The 16,444-nt window shown below is 40.1% G+C and overlaps 1 protein-coding gene across 1 annotated transcript in view; it reads left to right on the top strand.

Annotated features, from left to right (window-relative positions):
* The first annotated feature begins 8,134 nt into the window (after positions 1–8,134).
* Positions 8,135–16,444, top strand: part of FYB1 (FYN binding protein 1) — a 44,717-nt gene continuing 36,407 nt past the window's right edge. The window contains exon 1 of the mRNA XM_039383778.1: positions 8,135–8,218. The gene's annotated coding sequence lies outside the window, so the exon portion shown is untranslated. The remainder of the gene's footprint in view (positions 8,219–16,444) is intronic.

The following is a 16,444-nucleotide window of genomic DNA, read 5'->3' as shown; positions in this document are numbered from 1 at the left end:
TACACTGGCTGTGGTCAACCTTTTATTTGCCTGTGGGTCTCATTAGAACATCTGTCCTCCATCGCTGGCATAATGGTGTCCCTTTATCAATGTTTTTTCATAATTCTTTGTGGTATGTTTTCAAACTTATTTTCAAGAATTCAAATCCAGCATGAGTATCAGAAAAATGTATATGACATCCACTGATGGATGGTATATTAGCGAAGAATCTGGGAGAGTTTTTATCTTCAGCAAAATGCCCTTGTGGATTTTACATTTTACATCTAATTCACACCATGAATCACCAGCCTGTTTATGAAGACACGCAGTTTTGCTAGAGTTATTACTCTTGCTTCTCCCAACATTTGCTGAATAGTCCAACTTTTATCTTGACTATGTCAATGAGTTAAAGATTATTATATGAAATCAGAGGCACATTACAAAGAGATAGAGGAACTGTTCTACTACCACCTATATTTTTAGCAGAACTTCCAAAGGAAACAAGGCTGATCCAATTGGATTGCCATTGCACCTACCTGTGAAACTCCCTCAATTATTTTTGAACCTAGCAGACAATTACTGGAAAATTTGTTTGAGGTGGGGAGGAAGGATAGTTCTCAAACAGGTTTCATTTGAAAAGGCAGCTAAGTTGAGGAAAAAAAGGAAATTAATGTCCCTGTTGAGCAAAAGATATACACATTAACTTAGCTATACTACTAGACCTCAGAAAAGCTACATGGAAGCAAGGTTTAAGGAAACAGTCAATAACAAAGGTATATGAGGGCTGAGTGGTTTGGAAATACAGCAATAGTAAAAGCCATCAGATCAGTGAGATTGATCCCCTCCATTTTGTCAGTCCAGGCCTAGAAAAATCCAGTAGAACTTTGTTTATCTGCCTCCCACCCACCACAAGTGGCTCTAAAGACTCTGAGTACCAAGATCAAACATTATGAAAGAACGAAGGAAAGAGAACTGTTTCCCAGGTTCCTATGGTAGGAGAAAATTCAAAAAGTCAAACTGTGCTGACACGCTATGCTAGAAAGGCAGAACAGAAAAGGCCTCCCCACCACCATTAACAGTTCCTTTCAGACCATGGGAGTGGCAACACTTTTCCACCTAACTAATAGGCTTCCAGTGGTTCATGTTCCCAAGTGCAAACACAGGATTTTTTCAATGGATGCAGCATACATGCACCTAGCAACCCTTCAGTCCTCCTGGGACATTTCAGAAAGCCTCAGACCTAGTACTTGGGTTCTTTAAGACATTGTGAACCTGCAATAAAGCTGCTTTTGGTGGAAGATCCAATGTTAATATCTCACAGTGAGAATAGCAGAAATCTTCATCAAGAGCAGAGCTATCAGGTATGAGGAAATTCCTACCAGATAGAGTGATTCCTAAGGAGCCGGACACAAAAACATTCCTGCTTAAAAAGATGCAGAGGATAGGTGTAGGGAAACCCACCACAGTCTAAGATTTAACACTCAGTGTGAATAGACATGGCACCAAGCATCTTTCCACACAATTAGCACAGTTACTGTTCTCTATCTGATAAACAGATTTTTTTTCTAATAGCAGAATTCTCCCTCTACTGTGATTAAGTCTCTTTCATAAATTGCTCATGTAGCATGTGGAAGCCTTACTGATCTACTTCCTCCTCTACTCTTTTTGAAAGATCATTCCTGAATACAAATGACTAAAACTGAATATAAATTCAGCTTTAAATTTAATCCTAACCTATTTATACCCATTTGATTTCAATCCTATATTTTTTGTATAAATAATCATTTTTCTCTGATACTTGCAAACCTTTTCACAACCATTCATCTCCACTTTCTTAAGGTACCCAAGGTAAGCTCTTTCAATGTCCTTTCAGAAGCCAGGAACTCCTTCTAGTCATAATAGAAGACTTCACTTTTACTTGTGTCAGTTTAAATTCATGATCACTCAACATAGTTGACCAGAACAGCACATGAGACTCTAACTGAGCTCTCATCAGTGCTCTGCACAAATTCTTTCCCTGCATCTCTCAAACATCATTGGCCTAATGTGCACTCAAATTATACACTCTTTTCACATGGGCATGTCCTGTTAGTGACTCATTATCTCCCTGGCACAAAGCAAAAAATCTTTTTTTTAGCCCTAAGTATATGACTTTATTATTAAACTTTGGTTGACTTCTATCACTTCTATACAAAAACTCTTCTTATCCTTCCTGTATAATGACTTGATTGTCCCCAGGAGGAGTAGAACCATTCAGATAACATTGCTATAGGCCCAGCTCTTGAACCACACTCATGATCCAGGGTAATGGATCAGACAGGATTAGGCCCATGACCAATGCCTATCTACTTGCAGAACACTGCAAGTAATCCCAGTAAAACTCAGTAATTCCCTTCTCAGTGCTAAAATGATGTTTCTTTAGCGATCTCCTTATTTACCTTGCAGTCCTTCTGACAGGTCACATCCTCTCCCTGTTCCCATCACTTAAATTTCAACAAAGGACATTGTACGAAATATTCTGTTTAAGTCTAGATGGATCAAGTTAGTTGTATTACTTTTGTCTAAAATGTCAGCTAAATTTCACTCCTCTTCTTCCTTCCTTTACCTCTTTTCTTAAGCCCTCTGGTTTAGTTTTGGGGTTTTTTCTAGATCCAGCTCAATGTAGTTATGGCCATATGCCCTTTATTCCTTCAATTTTTGTGCATAGGAAGTCTGCAGCACTGCAGAATTTCAATATCCTGGCAGACCAGGACAACTCTATGTTTCTGGTAGTGTCAGTTATGGAGACATGAATAATTAAAAAATAATTAATAGAAATATAGTTCAGTTTATTAGAGGTATAAAATTACTTCAGATTTTAAACATCTATGAAAGTTTGAGCCAGAAGGAGACATGCACGACGTTGATAAGGGAGTCTAAATACATGAAAATTCAGGAACCCTGAGTAGGAAAGACAAAACAAACATATATTTACCTTTTTAGTTGAGTTGAAGATTACTGAAAACATAACTATATAATTTTGTCAGCAGCACAGACCTGATTTTCATAACAATCTTTGAAGTCATAAAAGGAATAAATAAATGCACTCGTTATCATCTGTGCTTCAAAGGAGTGCAGTGTAACTTCAAAAAAAGCCATTTGAAGGTCACTTAGGTCTCATAACCTTGAGGTAAGCATACTTGTTTAGACCAGTTGTATTCTTCTGCGGTGGTCCTGCAAAACAAGAATTTGCTGATAAGTTTTCCTATAAAATCTGGTTAGATTGCATAGACTTTTGCAAAAAGGGACATTAACATCGAAGGGCAAAGAACATCTTTGACTTCAGTCCAGGACATCCTCTTCAGCAGACTTGTGGAGACAGAAATATCATGACTATGGTAAGTACAGAGCTCCATTCATTTTCTTTTTATTACATGGATGCATAAGATTTAGCACTATAGCTAAATCACTATAGCAGTCAAGTATTAATGTGACATTGAGCAAGAAACGGGAATGGGCAGCACCTTCTAATTAGACTTTTCAGAAAGCAGTTGTGTTGGTTTATTTTGATTCAGCAGGACTTTGTCACTAAAAAGATAAAGGGATTTTTGTCTGTCTGAATCGTCAGTATAGTTCAAGGAGGACTGTGGTGCGTTTAGCTACATTTGGAGGTAATATTTTTTAACTTGTATTTAAGGAGCCCAAACATAGGTGGAACCTTTGGTTTGTAAAACCCTACTTTAGAATTTGTACAGCAAGCACACCCTCCTGGTATGATTCAGGTGTCTTGCTACTTTCACAAAAGGTTTGTTTAGAGCCAGTGCTCTAAACATGTAAATATGTTGAACACAGAACTTTTGCTGTTGCCAAATGCAGCTTGAAAATAAACAACAATTTACAGTCCCACTATTTTTATTTGATTTTGATTAGTTGGACAAAATTTCTTCCAGAAGTCTCTGCTTGCCTAAATTATGTTGGAAGGCTGTGATTTGTGTCGGCAGTGACTTCTCCACTGGAGGTCCCTGTTGTGCAGAAAACCGGGAAGGGCACCACAGGAAAAACACACATGCTGTTTCTACCCAGAACTGCGTGGAGAGGTTCGCTTCCCTCATAGTTACGAGGTGAAGTGGCGGTCTGAAAAATAAAAGCTAGACACGATCCCAGTATGGGGAAACTGGAATAGTTTATTGAACACGAGAACACTACTTTAAAGGCATCTGGGGCTGTATGTTAATGAAGGGGACAACCTATGTTAATTGGGGAGTTACACAAATTTTTACTGCAATTTCCAAATAGTTAATTTTTCTTCTAGTAGGATTACATGGGGGATAGAGGGATTTCAGGGGTTTAGACATGGTTTGATACAATCATCTCAAAAGTCCTTTCTGATTTCTGCTGGAGCCAGGCTTGATCCATGAGGTAGAACTTTAACAGGTGTTGTAAGAAGGGTCCAGCTCCTTCAGATCACGAGGTTTTTGTCAGCCCTTGTTTTCCTTTGCTGAAAGCTGGGTTTGGGCTCCCACAAGGTGAGATCCACCAAACTGCAGGTGTGATTCATCTCACAGTGTGTGACGGAATGGGGGACACACAGCCCACTTATCTCTCATTTCCCAGGTAGCACATTCCAAATACTGGATAAAAAGAGGAAAGGTGAGGCAATATCCCAAGGAGAAGACTCCAAGTTAACAATCTCCAATCAGCCACAGTAAGAGACAGATTCCAGGCAAACCTTCAAACTAGGCTTGAAAACCATTCCACAGATTCTGCAGGTTCCTCTCCTGAAACAATTTGGCGCCATATTAAAAACAGCATCCTGCAATCCTCCGAAGAATCCTTAGGGTTCTCCCTCAAGAAGAACAAGGACTGGTTTGACGAAAACAATCAAGAAATCCAGGACTTGTTGAGGAAGAAGAGAACCGCCCACCAAGCACACCTTGCACTGCCATCCTGTCACACAAGAAAAACAGCCTTCTGTCTCGCATGCAGCAAGCTCCAACAGGAACTCCGTGACATCCAGAACAAGTGGTGGATCGATCTAGCTGAAAAAACTCAATAATGCGCAGATACAGGTGATCACAAAGGTTTCTATGAGGCCTTGAAAACAGCATACGGGCCTACATACCAGGTCCAAAGCCCTCTACTCAGCGCTGATGGTCAAATGCTTCTAAACCTCCATTCTGAATCGATGGTCTGAACATTTTCAGACTCTTTTCAGTACCAACCGTGTAGTCCAAGACTCAGCAATTCAGTCCATCACACAACAACCAGTAAAGTATGAATTGGATACTGCTCCCACTTTAGGGGAAACCCTCAAGGCCATATAGCAGGTGAAAATCGGCAAGGCAGCTGAGATTGATGGAATTCCACCCGAAGTCTGGAAACATGGGGGCCTTGCACTCCATTCCAAATTTCACAAGTTCACAGTGCACTGTTGGGAACTCGGCGAACTACCATCTGACCTTCGTGATGCAGTCATCATCACTTTATATAAGAAGAAAGGAATTAAATCTGATTGCTCAAAGTACCGTGGTATTACTCTACTCTCCATTGCTGGCAAAATCCTGGCAAGAATACTCTTGAACTGACTAATACCCACTATAGCAGAAGGGATCCTACCTGAAAGTCAGTGTGCTTTCAGAGCCAATAGAAGCACCACAGACATGGTATTTGTTCTCAGACAACTGCAAGAGAAGTGTAGGGAACAGAACAAAGGTCTCTATGTAACCTTTGTCGACCTCACCAAGGCTTTTGACACTGTGAGCAGAAAAGGTCTGTGGCAGATTTTGGAACATTTAGGCTGTCCCCCCAAGTTCCTTAAAATGATCATCTCACTCCATGAGGATCAACATGGCCAAGTCAGATATGGTAACACACTTTCTGAGCCCTTTTTAATTAAGAATGGTGTGAAACAAGGCTACGTTCTCGCTCCTACCCTTTTCACAGTCTTTTTTAGCATGATGCTCCAAAAGGCCACTGCAGACCTCGATGATCAGGATGGTATCTACATTCGATATCGTACTGATGGAAGCCTATTCAACCTAAGGCGACTGAAGGCCCACACTAAGACCTTAAACCATCTTGTCCGGGAGCTGCTTTATGCTGATGACACCGCCCTTGTCGCCCACACAGAAGCAGCTCTGCAGCGTTTAACATCCTGCTTTGCAGATGCTGCTGAGCTCTTTGGGCTGGAAGTCAGCTTAAAGAAGACAGAGGTTCTCCATCAACCTGCACCTCAGGAAGTCCCCCATCATCCCCACATCACCATTGGCCAATCGGAGCTCAAATCAGTCCAACAGTTTAATTACCTAGGCAGCCTCATCTCCTCGGATGGTAAGATTGATGGGGAGATTGACAACAGGTTAGCAAAGGCATATAGTGCTTTTGGAAAACTCCACAAAAGAGTATGGCGTAATAAACACTTGAAGAAAAACACCAAGATCAGTGTTTACAAAGCCATAGTGTTGTCTACTCTCTTATATGGTTCCGAATCATGGGTCATCTACCGCCACCACCTGCGTCTCCTAGAGCGCTTCCATCAACGCTGCCTCTGTACAGTCCTAAACATCCACTGGTCAGATTATGTGACCAACACATCTGTTCTAGAGCAAGCAGCAGTCACAAGTATTGAGGCCATGTTGCTGAGAACACAGCTGTGATGGGCAGGGCACGTCTCTCCAGGATGAAGGACCACCGCCTCCCTAAGATCCTGCTCTATGGTGAACTTGCCACTGGCTGCCGCATGAGAGGAGCCCCGAAGAAAAGATACAAGGACTCCCTGAAACAACATCTCAGCCTTGGCCATATTGATCACTATAACTGGTCTACTCTGGCCTCCAATCGGGAGGCCTGGAGACACACCATCTATAACGCAGCTGTCTCCTTTGAGAACACACGCAGGATCACCCTCGAGGAGAAAAGGCAACACAGAAAGAACCGTGTCTTGCAGAATATACCATCCAAAGAGTCTTTCTGCTGTGCCTTTTGCAATCGGATATGTCTGTCTCGTATTGGCCTCATAAGTCACCAACGTGCCTGTAACAAATGTGGATAGAGCCTTCCCAAATCTTCGTTCGCGAAGCCCAGCCATGACATTCCAAATGCTGGATAAAAAGAGGAAAGGTGAGGTTAGCAGAGAGCCTTGGAAAAAGACATGAGAGTAGGGTAGGAAGAAAGAAATGTTCTTTTTGAAAGAAACTCTGTATACTAGTAAGACTTTGTGTACACTCTCTGCCTAAGCTGGCTTTACCGAAATGACTTCCAGCAGATGGAAAACTGATCATGGGTCTCTGCTGTGATTGACAGAGGCACAGATGAATGCATTCTTATTTAACCTGACTTGCACTTTCTTTTGTTTATGGGTTTATATCACAGGCTAATCAGTCACTTTAAAGAAGGTTTTTATTACCAACTTGCTACCACCTGCTAAGGATCAGGGATCAGAATTCACTGATAGTCAAAATAAAGTTTTTTAAAAGGCTAAAGGGTAGGGACGTAGAAAAGGATGTCAGGCATTATGCAAATACCAGGCAGAAAGCCTTAGGAAATTTTTTTTTTTTTTTGAACCATTCTTCTTAAAGCTGTTTGGATTAAACTGTGTTTTCATTTTTAAACTTTATTGTCTTTGATTAAAACTGCTGCTGAAGTTACTTTATGTTTTGAAATGCTTATGCTGGGGGAGCATCCTCTTTGTTGTTATTTAGGCCACATCACTGTCTTTATTACTGGTGTCTGGAATTATACAAAACTGAGAAATCTTATAAAGGGCTGCATTTATTTTTAATTAAACTTTAACATTCTAGATTGAATGTTTTTCTAGACACCTAACTCTATGTCTGACAATCCTTGAAAATGTGTTGCTTATACAAGAAAATCAACAATAGAGAATGTGAGATTGTCTACATGAGAGAAATTCTGAGGTTTGGCCAGTTCTGTGACTGGTCAAAAGGTCCAATACTCTAAACATGTCTGTTCCTCTTGCTTTTGCACTTCCTCTTCCTCCTGATATCAGCAGCTGGGGGGGGATGCCGAGGGGGAACCAGCAGATAATCCCCTGCCCAACCACTTACATGAGGGTATATGGGGAGGAAACTGAAGCAACTTCCTTGAGAAAGTTTCCTTCCACTCTTGCTGCCTAATATCTCCTTCCCCCAGTTTAGACTCTCTCTCTTCTCCTCTCCCTGGTGCCAGGGCGCTGCTGAGCCACACCCATGCTCTCAGGCTTGCGAGGGCTCCAGCCAGCCCTGGGTCCCTCCACGACAGGGTGAGTCTCAGCGAGGGGGCACAGTCAGGGCCCAGTGAGCCGATGGTGGGGGAAGGCAGGGCACAGGCATGGCCATTCCTGAGGGGCACAGGGGAGGGGGGCTGAGGGACCACAACCTCACAAGGGCGGACTGTCCCCAGCTGCCAGAGATCCTTTCCCCACACAAACTGCTGGTGCTCAGCTCCCAGTAACCCTTCCCTGCTCCTCCATCCTTCATCTCTACCCCAGTCTCTACTGATTTTCAACTATTTGATAGATCCATAGCATTAACTTGAGGAGCCAGGGAATCCTGCATGTCAGTTGTCCCCAACAGCATCTGGAAAGGCCGTTTGTTCCCATAAGCATGACAGACACAAGGGAATGCAGTTAATTCACACATGACCACATCAAATTTCAGTCAGAAGTGCTAAAACTACCTTCAATTTTTTTACAATACAATGGAAATGCCGCAGCACATTTTTCAGGAAGTCTAGGCCTGCCTGCAGACACAAAGATAATGCAGCCTGACACTGCCAGAAACTTTGGTTCTCATCGCATGCTGTAGCAATTGCAGGCAGAAGATCCTGACAGTGTTCAGGAACATCAAGTTTTTACTGAAAATCAGTTACTTTTCAAAGTGATGCTGTAAAAGGATCACTGCCATGGTGAGGAGGTACTTCTCCCCAGATTTCCTGACCCTGGGGAGTGGCATAGCGTTGTAAGGCAGGACTTCAGACTCTTTGACTTGCCTTCTGACAAGGTTTATGTACTCAAAATATTACTCCCAGCAGCAGCATGAAAGCAGGTTCTCTGTAGCTTTTTCAATACAAGTATGTATAGAGATTATCAATGGAGAAATGTATCATTTTTGCTGTTGTGTCCAGTCTTTCACCAGGTGGCAAAAGCCTTGTGAGAGAGAGGAGGAGGCAGGAAGCAAAATTGTACTGAAAAATGTTCCTAGCATTGACTTTGTCTTATCAATATTCCACGTATTTGTGTGCATTGTTATATTATAGAACAACATTATTCCACCTTACAAAGAAGATTTTCAAGTTTGCTTTAATGATATTAATGTACCCATCTAAAGGTGGTCTCCCACATACTTCCCTCTACCTCCTTCCCCATATATACCTGGTTTAAAGATTATCTGCTCCAGCCAATCATTTCTGCCTTTTTCTTCTCTCATGCTCACTCACCACTAATTATGTTATGCCGTCTCACCTGATCTAGGATCATGTAATATACTTAAGGTCAGTAAAATGAAGTAGGTTAAAAACAATATGAAAAGAAAAAGATTTTTTGTGTATGTGTGTATCATGTCACTTCAGTTTACACCAACTCCAGCAGCAGTATTGACACAGCTGTGAAGGTAACAAGATTCCAACTATGATAGTCTTTGTGACCATTGAATTGGAAAGCCAGAGGTGTTCAGATGGAAGTGCCTGACTTTTCAAACCCTTTCAGTGCATGGGACAACATCAGTAGATGAAAACAAGGCACCTCAAAAAGGTGGACTAGCACTTATAGCAGAGAAACTCAGTGATACTCACAGAATCACAGAATCACAGGATCCTTAGGGTTGGAAGGAACCTCTGGAGATCATCTAGTCCAAGCCCCCGCCAGGGCAGTGTCACTTAGAGCAGATGACACAGGAACTCCTCCAGGTGCCTTTTGAATGTCTTCAGGGAGGGAGACTCCACAACCTCCCTGGGCAGCTGTTCCAGTGTTCTGCTCAATGCTATGTTTCTTCCCATGTTGAGGTGGAACTTCTTGTGTTTTAGTTTATGACCACTGCTCCTTGTTCCATTGCTGGGAACCACTGAAAAGAGTCTGTCACCATCCTCTTGACACCCGCATTTGAGGTATACATATTAATGAGATATCCTCTTAGTCTTGTCTTGGCTAAACAGGCCCAGCTCCCACAGTCTCTCCCCTTAAGAGAGATGTTCCAGACCCCTCATCATCTTTGTGGCCTCCACAGGACCCACTCCAGTACCTCCTTGTCTTGGAGACCAGAACTGAACACAGTAATCTAGATGTGGCCTCACTAAGGCTGAGAAGAAGGGGAAGATCACCTTCCTCAATCTGCTGGCCACACTTTTCCCTAGTGGCCAGTGTTCTGACTCTTTTTCTTCCCTTTTTTCTTTCTTTGGTTTTTGATAAATTTAATTCCAAAGCAGGCACTTTTCCCAAAGGTACATGGAAACAGTTGAATAAATGGTCTGATAAAAAAACATATTTAAAGTTGCAGTCATAAAATTTGCACCTTGTAACAATAACACGCCATTGCTGTGCTGGGATTTAGATGGTGGCTGTGTTCTACACAGAGTGTGTATGGCATGTTTATAGATGGCATGTTTGTAGATGAGAAAACATTATCATTATTGATATTCTGGTCTTGCTTGAACATTATCTTGTGATTTTGTTGCTGCTGCTGTTGTTTTTGTGAAAAATAAAAAAGGCAAAATAACTTCACATTGCTTTCAGGCTTGAGGGTCCTGTTCCTGAAAGTATTAATTCCTTCATATTCTTTCTTCACCTAAAAATAAGTAATTTCTCTATATCACTCACAAACATCCTTCAAAGAAATACATGGAAAAAAACCAGAGAAGTTTCAGGAAGCTGCTGCACCTGCAAGTGTAAAATGAAGCATATGAGCATTGCAGATGGGCAACTTTCACAGTAATTTCACAGCATAAACTGTTATTTTCATTGTGTTTTTTGCAATTTTTGTTCTCAGCAGCATTCTGTCAGTCAGGGTTATACTTATCTGTGTGTACTGGATAAAAGAGAAGACAGCAGGAACTGTCTAGCATTCAGAGCTGCAGAGATGAACTAGTTCTTTGATCGTTGCATGATTTGTCTAGAGCTGATATTGTGAGCAAACACTTGCAGTGGTTTTTACTCATGCAAAATGACTGTATTGTTACAGTTAGCATCTTAAAACAGTCAAACTGTCTTAAGACTGCCAGATATAATAGCAAGCCACAAAGTCTAATCTGCCCTAGTATTAATAATAAATGCTTTATCATCTGTGATGATTGTTTATTTTCACAAAAAAAATATTATTTTATAAATAAAATATGGTGTTTAGCAGAATGAATAGCATAAAGAACTGCATTTCTACCACTATGAAAAAAAAACCATTATGTTATGTACCCAAAAAATCAGTTAGCTTTGGCACGTAGCAGTGTCTTTAACTCAAGTAAGTACCATCCCACACTCTAATAAATTTCTGAACATACTAAGATAGAAGTTTTAGTAAAATAAAGCTGGAAACATAATGCACTTCCAATGTTTTACTTTGACAACCCAAATCCTTTCAAAAATACTAAGAAGGTTGTGCAGAACAGCCTTTAATTAATTCAAAGACACACAGTTTTCTTCTGCAATCTCACCCCTGTGCAGAGCTCCAGCAACTTCACTGAGCTGTATTTTGTAGGGGGTTCCGCCTTTGTGGTTTGGGTTTACCTTCAGCACAAATACAAGTTTAGAATTTCTTGTGAAGCTTATTTTCTCAATGTCGGCTTTCCCATTCTATATCATCCTTCCAACTCTTTGACTTGTGTAACAAGCACCCTTCTGAAGAAGGACAGAAGAAATGTATGATCATAGTTTTTAAAAAAGATGTATCTCCACATTACAGAAATTTTAAAAAACTGGCAATCTCGAGATCCTACTGGCATAGGTCATAGCAAATAAACACATCAGCCAACACCTGATGAGTGGGAATGTATGCAGGATTCTTAGTGGTAGCAGGACACTAGACTTGAGGTCAGCCCAATCTTTATGCCTGTAATTGCCACGCACATTTCCTTAGCTGCTATTCTGTAAAGACTCAAGCTTGTGTGCACCCATAGAGCTTCACGGGGCTACACAATATGGGGAAAATGCAATACTTTTGAATATCACATGGTGCATACTGCTGATGGCAGCAGCCAACCAGTCTGAACACACTTTAGTTCCCTTTTCCTACACCACTTCTTGCCTAATATCCTGAAGAGAGCAGTTCTCTCTACTGTTCATGATAATGAAAACCACAAGCGACATTCTTATGCAAACCCTCTGAGAGAAGCAGAACTCCTCTTAGTGAACAGACCAGGCTGTTAAGGTGAAACACCCGTGGATTGTCACATTGAGGGAGCCAGTTTTTCTGCCTGTATCAAAATACTGGAGACCTTTGAGATATCCAGGTAAACTGTTGTATATGTTTGTCTTCGAAATAAATGTGCAAAGTTCCAGAAGAAATAGAATCAGTACAAGATATTACATGTAATTTAATTAACTGGAAATTTATTTTTAGATTCTATTTGGAATTCATTTAGGAGCTGAAAAGATGCTAAGCTGACAAAACATACTTTCATCTCTCAAAGTCTTGTTTGCTGAAATTTTACTGAGTGGTCCGAATTTAAGTCAACTTTGCATTTTGAATAATAGCATAAATGGTATCACTCAAAGGCAGTTATTTTTTTATTATTCCTTTTGCATTATTTATGCCTTCTTGCTTTGTGGGTGGGGTATTTTTGTAATATACCATATTCTGGACTGAGATATCACTTTGTGTACTTTGTTAGTAGTTGGCCATGGAAAATATTTTTGTTTCCAACTATGAGTCTAAATGGTACTCAATGCCTTAAAACTGCATTGAATTTCCTTTAAATCATCTGGGATTCTGAAATTCTAGAAATAAGAGTAGGAACTTTGCAGTGACAGAAACCCAAGTTTTTCTTCCTTGAAACTTAGAGCTGTTACATCCACCTTAGTGGGATAACCAGTCAAATAAGACATTCATAAGTCACTGTATGCACTGTATATGAATAGGGTTCTGAGCGAAGAGAGATCTGTTTGTTGCATTTCTGGGCAGATCACTAGAGAGTTGAATTATTTTGAAATAAATAATTTATAAAGAAACTATATGAGAAAAATTATTTAAAAAAAAAAGAAAATTATTAAGTTAATGTAGTTCTGTGTTTATACAAAGCCATGCTACAGAAATGTAATTGTTTTTCAGAAGGGGTATTAAACAGTCTGGTTTTATTGGATGGAAGCTCTTTATGGAAAATTAAAAGCACCAGGTTTCTGTTGTTGAAGACTGAGTTGCCAATGATTGATAGTTTTTTCTGATTTTGACTTAGATAGGTACCAAAAATAATCAATAAGGGAGAAACTTTGTGGTGAGCTTATCAGGACATAGGATGAAGAGATGATTATGCATAGATTGATGCTTAGACCTCATGCACAGTCTGTGACAGCAGTAGTTTGGCACTAAGCTGGGATGTCATCTGGCTGTTCTGATCCAGCCCTGTGCCCTCACTAGTCCTGGTCTCAAACTCATCTGGAGCTGTCCGTTTATGTTCCTGCAATATGAGTAGTTAGTCTCATGATTAAATAGAAGGTGAGTAAAAGTGACAAGAGAGAGGTACCAAGGTGCAGAGCAATGCACAATGGAAAAGATACAGAATACACTGTGATCAGGCTGGAACACTGTCTTGCGTAATTTTGACAACTGCACATTCTCACATATGAGCTGGTTTTGTCTTGTTGGTGCTACGGGGATGTTTGAAATACTTTCAGGGTAACATAGAGGCTGTAAGCCTCTCAATGGAGAATCCCTTCGATTTCTGTTTATCCTTTCCACCCTAGCGATCTGCCTTTCATAAAAACTCCAGGCAGCAGAATAGCCTGCCTCTGTCGGATGAGGGCTGGTTTCTCTTTATACCAACCATTGTATGAGAAAGTCTTGCTTGGGCAAACTCTGTTTTTCTGCCTTCTTTTCATATTTTTGCTACCTACATTCATAGGTACAGAGCATTGCAAAACCTCAACTCCACTTTCCAAATGCTGCGCTTGCTCTTAGAGTGAGTCTTCTTTAACTAGAAATTACAGTTAGACTCAAGAGGAAGAAAAGCAGTGTGGAAATTATTTAACTCTTCTGGAAACAACAAAGTTGCATAATGGTAATTCTGAAGCCTCTCTGTCTGGAAAAGGAAACAGTCAAGCAATAATTTATCACCAATTCAGAATAGCACTAACATCCAAACAAGCACCTACATTGCCTCAAATTCATTAAGTTCAGTAGAAGTTATATCAGACCTCCATAAGGTTGCAAAATAATTTTCATGTCTGTATTTTTCTATAACTTTCATACATAATTTTCCTTGTCTTTTCTGTCCAGTTCCTTATTCCATATATCGTGTCTGTGGATTAGAGCTCAATTCCCTTACTGGTTAACAGTTTCTCTGGTTATTTCACTGTCACAGAATTCATGAGGACAAACACTTTTCTTCTTAAAGGGATAGGTTTATAATCTTTATTTCATTACTCTCTAACAAACTCATCGAGGTCTACTTCTACTGAAAGACTATGAGTTTTTTAAAGGCCTGTTTTGATCTTATCATTGGGGAATAGAAAGGAAAAAGTTACAGTTGAGAAGTGAACAGATGGAGGTTTTTTCCTTTATAAATCAGATCTGCATGCATTTTGAAGAATTGCACAATTCCTTGTACAGTCAACTGTTACATATATTTCATTTGCCTGATTAATAATCCTATGCACACACATCTGCTATTCCATTCACTGATCCAATGTTGCTGTTTGAAGAAAGAGTAGCCTCCAGGGGAAGTTGAAGTGAAATGATCTTTTGTTTTCACCAAGACAGGAAAGCAAATATTAAGAGTATATGTATTCCCAGGCAAAACAAATATTTTTCAATCAAGCTTCTAGTTGAGACAGAAATATTCATAGTAAATTCAGGAATAATGTAGTTGGAACCTTCATACTTTCTGTGTTCTCATTACACTGCACTTCTGTACAGAAATGAGCAGTTATTTTGTAAATTATGGAGAATTACACTTGTTAACACTGAGGTGTAATTAAGATCTTGTTGTGAAAGAATTCTGTACAAGTGTATCTTGGTACCTGTGCGAGTCTCTACTGAAGGCAGAGGCAGGCTGGAAAAGCATTGTGTATACAAAGGAATGTGTGGCATGGGAACTAAAAACTGGGGATTGCTCTAGATTTGAACAAACACATTTGAATAATGCAAACATCTTGTATCAAAGCAAATCTTACTGTGCTCCTTACGTGCTGCTTCCAGTTCATATCAGAAGCTGAAAAGCCAAAAATATTTTGCACTGAATTTCCCACTAGACAACAAAGAGAGAGGTTAGAAAATAATCCAAATATTTCTTGCATGAGGCTCCTCTGCTGCACAGGCAGTTTGCACTTTAGAGAGCAAGGGTAGCGGGAACTTAATCTCACTTCAGAATCTGTTCAAGTTCCCATTTCTTGATTTACAGCCTACTGTATGTGATAATGAAATAGGTAACTGCTGTCACTTCTGAGAAGGGAAACACAGGAACTGCGGGGATTACTCTATGAGCAGGGCCACAAAAAAAAAGATTTTCTCTTTTTCCCAGTTCCCAATCTGTCTATCTAGCCTGTCAGGTTGTGCATTAGAATCCACAACATGGCCTCTAATATAATGTAGCTTATGAAGGCAGAAACCGGTGAGGTACATTAAAGAGAAGCAGAAAGATTTCACCAAGTTTCTTGCTCTCTTCTGACTCCTAGTGTTCCCTTTACCATTTACTACTCATTTTAACTAAACGAAAGAGGGTCTATTGCTGATTGTAAACCCTTCCACATGTCCAGCAGCTTTTTAGTCTTGAAGAGCTTGCAAATATGTATGACAAGGACAAGGTTTGTTCACAGAGTTGGGAAGAAACTTATTTAAAAAAATCCACTGGCAATCCTAACATGGCAGTAGTGAATGTTTCAGTGCATTTTAAAGCATGTATGAATGTAATTCATGTAATTTTGTTATTAAAAAGATGTAGAAAACTTCTCAGAAACCATATATATAATAATAAACTTCTTCAAGGCTGCATTCCCAGCTTTCAAAGTTTTACGTGCTGAACGTTGTGGGAGACCAAACAGGTGTTCAAGCTCTGAAGACTTCAGATATGAAGTAAAATTACATTATCTCTACTGGTTTAGTTTTGTTACAGAACTTAAAAAAAACCAAAACATGCATTAGTTCAAAATCAAAAGAGATCAAAGACAAAAGGCTTTATTATCCTCTCTTGCCTTTCTATTGGCTTAACTTTCTGTTTAAGGGGGTAAAATCAGTGTTTTGCAAGGTATTTTGGGAGAAATCTTAAATGATTAGTGGTACATATGTGTATGTCTGCAGTGAAATTCTCTGTGTGTGTGTGTGTGTGTGCGTGAGTGCATATGCATCAAACA

The sequence above is a fragment of the Pipra filicauda genome, unplaced genomic scaffold (assembly GCF_003945595.2).
Source record: "Pipra filicauda isolate LSUMZ 115617 unplaced genomic scaffold, ASM394559v2 scaffold325_size820570_pilon, whole genome shotgun sequence".
Taxonomy (NCBI): Eukaryota; Metazoa; Chordata; class Aves; order Passeriformes; family Pipridae; genus Pipra; species Pipra filicauda.
This window is presented reverse-complemented; position numbering and strand designations above follow the sequence as displayed.